Source organism: Coffea arabica, chromosome 7e (genome assembly GCF_036785885.1).
Source record: "Coffea arabica cultivar ET-39 chromosome 7e, Coffea Arabica ET-39 HiFi, whole genome shotgun sequence".
Taxonomy (NCBI): Eukaryota; Viridiplantae; Streptophyta; class Magnoliopsida; order Gentianales; family Rubiaceae; genus Coffea; species Coffea arabica.
In genome coordinates, this window is record NC_092323.1 from 40,088,180 (window position 1) to 40,096,094 (window position 7,915).

The window sequence follows — 7,915 nt, forward strand, 5'->3', positions numbered from 1 at the left end:
AAGATGCATAATAATCATTTGCACGGATTACAGAAAGAAAAAGATAAAAAAAAAAAAAAGAATGTAGAATGAGAGGGAAAACATAAACCATAGCAGACGATCAAATAATGAAAAATAAATAAATCAAGAAATGAGCTGAATTTACAAACCTAAAATCATTCAGAAGATAAACCAAACACTACGCCATTAACGAAGAATTTCTTTTTTTTTTTTTAAGAGATGAACTTTATGTGGTCTAATAATGGCATTCAATTGTCATTAGTACTTCATATTTGTTAAGGAACTTGGTTTTGGCTTACTTTATCATTCTCATTTGTATAAGAGCTTGAAATATGTATTGCTCTACAAATATTATATTCTAGAAATAGAACAAATCCATTCAAAATCATACAACACATGGGTTAAGGCGGATAATGAAAAAAGAAAAAGGATGGGCAACATTTTAAGACGCAAATAATGAAGAAAGAAATGATATACAAGTTAGATACCCCCTTCCCACTCCAAACTAGTGTTTGTTTTCGGATCAGTGTAAATATATATATACATCAACTTAGATAAGTTTGAATGCATGATCAACTTTAATTTACACGCGGAAAGGAAGTGGCACATTCATGGCAATTTAAAATTTAAAATATCAAATAATTTAACCGACTTTAAGCTTGTAATAAAATTGTTGATGTAAAAATTGAGTAAACCAAGTTTATCAAGTCTCGTGCCATAGATGCACAACTTTCAGGGCAAAAATTCTCACGTCGCGGTTAAAATCACGTAAGTATTAGTATTTACGACAATGTAGGTGTGAATCATGAATGCCTGACTTCAAGAGAAAAAAAAAAGGTTGAATGGAAGGTTGATGTAGCCCGGCTGCGGCCTTCCCATCCCAAATCGTGGTCCGGATGAGTAACAACCGCCAAGCGCCTTGTAATTTACAAACATTTCTCAGAACTTATTTCCACGTTTGTGTCTGTGTTTATATATATAGATATTCGTGGAGTTACAATTGTTTTGTTTCATTTTTTAAACATGAAATTTTATAATGTAATTTTTATTGTTCTTCACATCTGGATTATTCTTTTTTTAGATTTTTTTTTTTGATATTTATATATATTTGATGATGTAATTTTTGTCATTGGTACATATTTTAATAAAATTATGATATTTTATCCAAAAAATATATATATGTATATATATACACGCACGCGCACACATAAAATATGCTTTATAGCAAGCAAAACACTCGCTATCTAACTTCGGAGAACCGTACTTGGAAGCGACTGGAAGCGCACTACTGTGTGAGTGTGTGACCACTTTGGTTACCCAGAATGGATCAGTCGATTTAAACGCTCCGTTTGGCAAGAAATTGATGTGTGAAAGATAACTGGCAGGGAGTAGGACGAACTTTTAGGTATAAGAAAATTATGTCCCGTTGAGCTACATTGACATGTCTTCTTGCTTACAATTATAAACCTACAGATTCAGCCGCAAGCAACCACTGTCACTTGCAGCATAAAATACACAGCTGGAAATGAACCAAATCTTTCCTTATTTCCACTCCATGGTTAGACCTGGGCATTACAAGTCATATTTTTCAAATTAGCCATACCAAAAACTTGTCATTCAGAAAGCTATTGTGATTGAGGAAAAGATAGAGAAGAAGGATAATAGGGGTAGAAAAAGAATGCTTTGCTTACCAGTTATGTAAATATTGCACTGCCCTTCTTAAGTGCCTATGTGGATCCATTTCCTCGGTCGCCTTCGCAGGTTGAACGACTCTTCGACAATCAGTACAAACCATCTTGGTTTTCCAGTCAAGAATACGAGACCTCCCATAACTAATCCGAGCGCTAATCCACAACCATATCCCAGGAGAACAGCTTTCCAAGTGAACCCATCAAAGAATTCAGAATCATCATATTGTTGTTCAGCTTCCCATGGCGTGGCTGGTGGTGGTGCCTCTGTATCTCCACAATCTTTGGCCAGCGGAAATCCACACAAGTCCAAATTCCCTCTGTATGAATCATCTCCAAATGTATCAAAGTGCCTTCCTCGTGGAATGGGTCCGACTAGACGTTTTCCGAAAGGTTTAAGAATTCAAGAAAACCCAGATTCACTAGCTCCCTAGGAATGGTTCCTTCAAGTCGGTTCCATGAGAGGTCCAAAGATTCAAGCATACTCAAATCCCCTAATGCCTTAGGAATTGGGCCACTGAAGTTGTTATGAGAGAGAGTTAGTGTTTGAAGAGAATGAAGGGATCCAATAATCTCGGGAATTTGTCAATCGAATCTGTTGCTTGAGAAGTCAATTACTGTTCGAGTTATTAGGACTCTTTCAAGACTATACTCCACCCCTTTGATAACCAAACTCACAGAATGGAAGTAATAATGTCCTTTTCCGATAAGAATTGCAGCCCTTCCCATATACTCAACTCCCTTTTCGTCATGCTTTGAACTTTTCATAGCTGTGAAGTTGTTGAGGATTTCCTTAGGTAGAACACCAGTGAGCTCGTTGTGGGATGCATCAATAATTCTCAACAGCGGAAATGGACTTTTCGTCTGACAATTGCCAATTGCTCCGTGAAATCGATTAGATCTCAATATTAGGACCTCTAGATTAGAAAGAATTTCCAACCAAACTGGAAATTTATCACCTATCTTGTTGTTCCCTAAATCAAGGAGTTCCAGATGTTCACAGTGTGCTAAAGATCGTGGCACTGGCCCTTGCAATTGGTTGTCATTCAGCATAAGAAACCGCAGAGAGTTGCCTTTTGAAAATGTTCTGGGAATGGTGCCAAAAAGCCTATTATTTCCCAAATCCATAGTGTCGAGATACTGGCTGGAGTTTCCCAAGCATTGAGGAATTGGGCCAGACTGTAACGACCCCACCTCCCCCTAAGGCGTACCAAAGGGTTCGGCGGGCCGCCTGCCCAACTCTCGCCAGGACTCACTCACTATGGAACTCGAATCATGTATATACATCCATAGACAATAGATGCTCAAGTAAAAGATAAGAAACTTCTACACACCAGAAGTCTTCAAAGTTTTTACCATTCAAGTACAAACATCGATTATACCAGGGTTCTCATTCCTCATACAACCAGCCCGTGCCAAGCACTAGGGCGAGAACCATTACAAAAGAAACAAAAGACCTAGACTAGGCTAGTCTATGCTCTCATCCTGCTCGCCGTCCCCTGTTAAGGAAAACAAAACTAAAGGGGTGAGCTAAAAGCTCAGTGAGGTTCCAAACAGATAATCAAACAATCAAACAATCAATTCAATACATTAAACGTGGAGTATCAATAATTCAAGAAACATTTACAATGGAAAGCAATAGTAACATTCATTAAAAGGATACGGCTCACAAGGAGCAATTCGTTCATTCGTTCATTCGTTCTCCTGACATTTCCCCTTATTCCTCCACTCATTTGAAAATACATTTTTCGTTTATCAATAAACCCTCGTTCGTTCGTTCATTCATTCATTCACCCCCGTCCTGGCCGTTGGCCAGTCTCCACCAACCTACAGGGTAATACTCGAGTATACCAAACGTTCACCCAAGTCCCTAATCGCCCGACCGAGTCCGCTTCTGGCTCGAGACGACCGGTAACAAGGGCAATGGCCAGTTCAGCCCAAAAGGCTTACATTCATGCGCAAGTAACATTTCAATCATTAACTCCTTGAAAATTGCACAGTTATTTAGGTCGAGTGCGATAAAGTACACACTCGCCTAGAAAGCTCGTTTTGGAAATCATTAAAAGCAATTAACACATTAGCAAATGATAACAACAAGCCATAAAGTCAAATAAGGAACACTCACCTAGAAATGCAAAATATCGTGCAAAATATCCTTCCGGATATTACCCTTAATCACCAATGAAACCTAAGGTTGAACAAGAGAACATTATTATAGTTTATCGAGCAAAACATTTAAGGAAACAAAGAAACCCGACTAATTAAGAGTAAAACGTGTAAAGATGACTTTCAAGTAAAAAGAGGGTTGTTTGAACCCAAGGATGAAAAATCATGTTGTAAAATGGAAAACCGGTCATGGTATTGGCCAAACAAAAGTATACAAGTTCAAATAGAAACCTAGCTCTCGGCGAAAATTTGGGCAGCACGCCCTTTGTGTTTACCTAATTTTCCAGCCATTTATGGCTTCATTCATTTTCTCAATCAAACCAAGGTTACCCACAACACAAATTCATTTCAATAGCCATTCCATAGGCTCAAAACAATACAAGTATAGAAATCGAGCTAATAACAAATGCGGAAATGAAACTTAACAAAAGACAGATTTGACGGGTTTTGCGTAACGGACACATCCGACGCTACGCTTATCGGATTGGAATGTAATTTATACCGTTTCGAAGCTAAGACAGAGGGCTACAATTTTGATGAATACCACTTAGTCCAAAATTCAGTATAACCTAGTCAAATTCCCAATTCCCAGAACCAAGTTCCAATTAATCGGCTAATTAACCGTACTACCTTTAAATGGCCATATCGCAGGCTACCAAAGTCCGTTTAAGGCGTTCTTGGAGGCGTTGAAAAGCTAAGACAAAGACCTACAACTTTCATGAAGACCACTCAATCCAGTTCTCACCCTACTAGGTCAAATTTACCAAAAACATATCCAGATTTTCCAGTTTGAAATTCACTGCAGAAATCAACTAGCAGTCCTGCTTTATTCACTCATATCTCAGCACACACAACTTTAATTCAGGTAATTCCAAAGCCATTAGAAAGCTAAGACACAAGGCTATAAGTCTTAAGAAGACATCAACAACCAAATAAGTAGTATTCCTGGTCAAAACATCCCATTACAGAAGCTGATTATCAGTTTCGAATAAATACAGGGAAGCAGGGGTATTTTGGTCTTTTCACAGGCTACGTTGCTCCGATTGAGCTGAAATTTTACAGGAAACTATAAAACATCATTCCCTACAACTTTCATGTTTTGTACTAAGGCCAAATCAGCTCCCAACATGTTCGAATTTTCAGACTAATTTCGGACAGAAATCTTGACAGAAAAGGAACACTTGAAGTTCATTTAAATTCCACCCAATCAAACGAATTTCCAGCCGTTCAAATCAGTTCCTAGCTAGTTAGATTCAACTTCCAATCATCAATCATATGTTTTACCACAAGAATCAAGAGTTAGGAAATTGGTTTACCTCAAATCCTTAATCATACCCCCTAGCTGGCCGATTCTTTGAGGAGATGTATCCTTGAGCTCCAACTCTCCAACAAAGTTCCCTTGGTTGGTTGCAAGCAAGGTTGGATGAATAACCCCAATGATTCCTTTTTTTTTTTTTTTTCTTCCTTCTTCTCCTAGCTCACCCGATGCTGCCTCTTGTTCTTAGTGTTGGCTTTGTTTGTTTTGTCTTATGTCCTCCTAACTTAATAGCTAAGTCTATTAATAGTAAAGCAAAACAAGAGATGGGTCATGGGCTTGGGTAATTAATGGGTTTATGGCTTAGGCTTCTAATGAAATTAAAACTTAAAGGCCCAACACTAAAACTCTACTTGATCCAATGTAATTAACCCATTGGTTTACTTAGTTTAATTAAAACTAACTTAAGCCCACCAACCCAAGGTACTAATCACTCAAACCCCCGTACTAAACATGCATGGATGCACATACAATCACGAAAATATTAATTGGTTGAATTTAATTTAAACTTAACGGTTTAGTTTTGAAAGTAGGATTTTAATGATTCAATTAAATTTTTCACTTTTGGTATGTAAAATACTCTTTGAAAATTAAAACACATGGTAAAATACATTTTTCACACAATAGCTACTATAAATATCCATATTTAATTTATTTGAGACAATTTGGAATCCAGGATCTCACATCCATAATGCACCTCAAATTTAACATGTACGCACTTATACTAAAACAAATGATTTAAAAACGATACTCACTTATAAAATCTCTGAAAATTAAATAATTAATTGATTGAAAGCAAGGAAAATACACGCGGAAAAATAAAATAGAATAAAATAAAATAAAACAAGGAAAAATTTTCGGGTCCTCACACAGACAAATTGTTATTTGACAAATCAAGAACCCAAAGATGACTTGCGTTACAGATAGAAGGAGGCATTTGGCCCTGAAGTGAGTTGGAACTCACATCTAGAGACACCAGACGTGAAGTGACAGGTAGTTGGTCTATGGTACCAGTCAAAAAGTTATGTGAAAGGTTCAAGTAGAGCAACTGATCCAAAGTCTTAGACATGAACCAGATTGGAATTTTGCTGCGAATCATGTTATTTGAGAGGTCCAGAACTTCTAAACTCTCTGAATTTCTAAGAAACTCTGAAAATTCCTTTATTTGGCAAGAAGACAATCCCAAGGACCCAAAATCTGGATAGGAAATGCTCACATTGTTTGTAGTGTTCCGTGGTGCCTCTCTGTTAAACGCGTTGTTTTGAAGCTTATTGGAGTCCACAAACAAGTCTTGCCCAACCCCCGTAAAAAGGTTAAATGAAAGGTCAAGGTAAGATAGGGTTGGAATGGTAAAAATTGACGGAGGAATTGAACCGCTTAGTTGATTACCGTAGAGATCTAACTGTTCAAGATGCATAAGGTTGAGAAGTGAGTTCGGAATGTTCCCGGACAATAAATTGTTACTAAGTAACAGCCTACTTATCTTTTGTGAAATGGAAAATTTATCTGGAATTTTACCTCGAAGATCGTTAAAATCCAGAGATAATTCAGTAAGCTGTGTAAGGTTGCCAATTGATTCAGGAATGGCACCAGAAATTTGACAATAACTTAGATCTAAAGAATTTAAGGACCCTATGCACCCAATTAAATCTGGCAACGCAACGGAGAAATTTGTATGCGATAGGCTCAACTGCCTCAGAGAATTTGAAATGCTGCAGTTCAATTGTGGTAAACTAACAATAAGATTCTCGCTGCCACCTAACAAGAGAACTCGCATATTTGGCAGATGAAAAACATTACTCGGTAGATTACCTCTTACTCTAGTATCTCTAAGGTCTAGATACGTCAAAGATGAAGAAAAATTCACCCTCAACTCCGATGAGATGTCCACTCTTGAAAGTGACAGCTCTCTTAAATGGGTTAAGTTTTGAAGCATCGCTTCAAAATTGCTAGGTTCATATCTTAGAAACTCATTGTGGGAGAGATCAAGTGAAACTAGATTAGATAGGTGTGATATTTCTAAAGCAACTTCACTTTCGAATTTTGAATATGAGAGATTGAGGTGGGTCAAATTTTTTAGCGAGGCAAACCAGTTTGAAATCCGTGAACCGATGAAATTGTTGAAAGCAAGGTTGAGGCGGCAGAGATGAGAAAGATGAAAAAGGGTAGTGTTTGGATGGATAACTCCTTGAAGCTGGCCGCAACTCAGATCCAGCCCAATTACACGACCGGTGAGGTTGTGGCATATCACGCCGTCCCAATTGCAACAATCTGTATCTGCTTTCCAATGTGTTGTCTTTGGATATGAATGCTGACCCGATTCACCACAATATGGAGAAGCATAAGTTGATACGCTAAACATTTCTTTGAATTGAAGCAGTGCAACAGCATCATCATGACGGCACAAATGATCTCCCAAGAAAGTGAAACTGATCACTTCTTCAGGTTGCAATATAAAGGAGAAAAGTAGAGCACTGAAAAACGTTTTTTGTCTCTTCATTCTTGCTTGATAAATTTATGATCAGCATAACGGTTTCTATAAAGGTGTGGAGGAGGTCTTATTTAAAGAAAGTTGTAAGAGGTTTTTCTTATAGGTAGAGCCAGGTGATAGTTGAAGTACGTGAAAAAAGAATCCAAAGCTTGAAAAGTAAAATTTAACTTTTAATTTTGATTCTACCGTCTATTATTACATGTGCAACAACGTATGCAAATGATGAGCAACAAATTGCATCACTTTTTAAACCCA

At 37.5% G+C, this 7,915-nt stretch overlaps 1 pseudogene; it reads right to left on the reverse strand.

The window, feature by feature from the left end:
- Positions 1–1,408: 1,408 nt before the first annotated feature.
- On the reverse strand, positions 1,409–7,669 carry LOC113700842 (receptor-like protein Cf-9 homolog; annotated as a pseudogene).
- Positions 7,670–7,915: the final 246 nt, after the last annotated feature.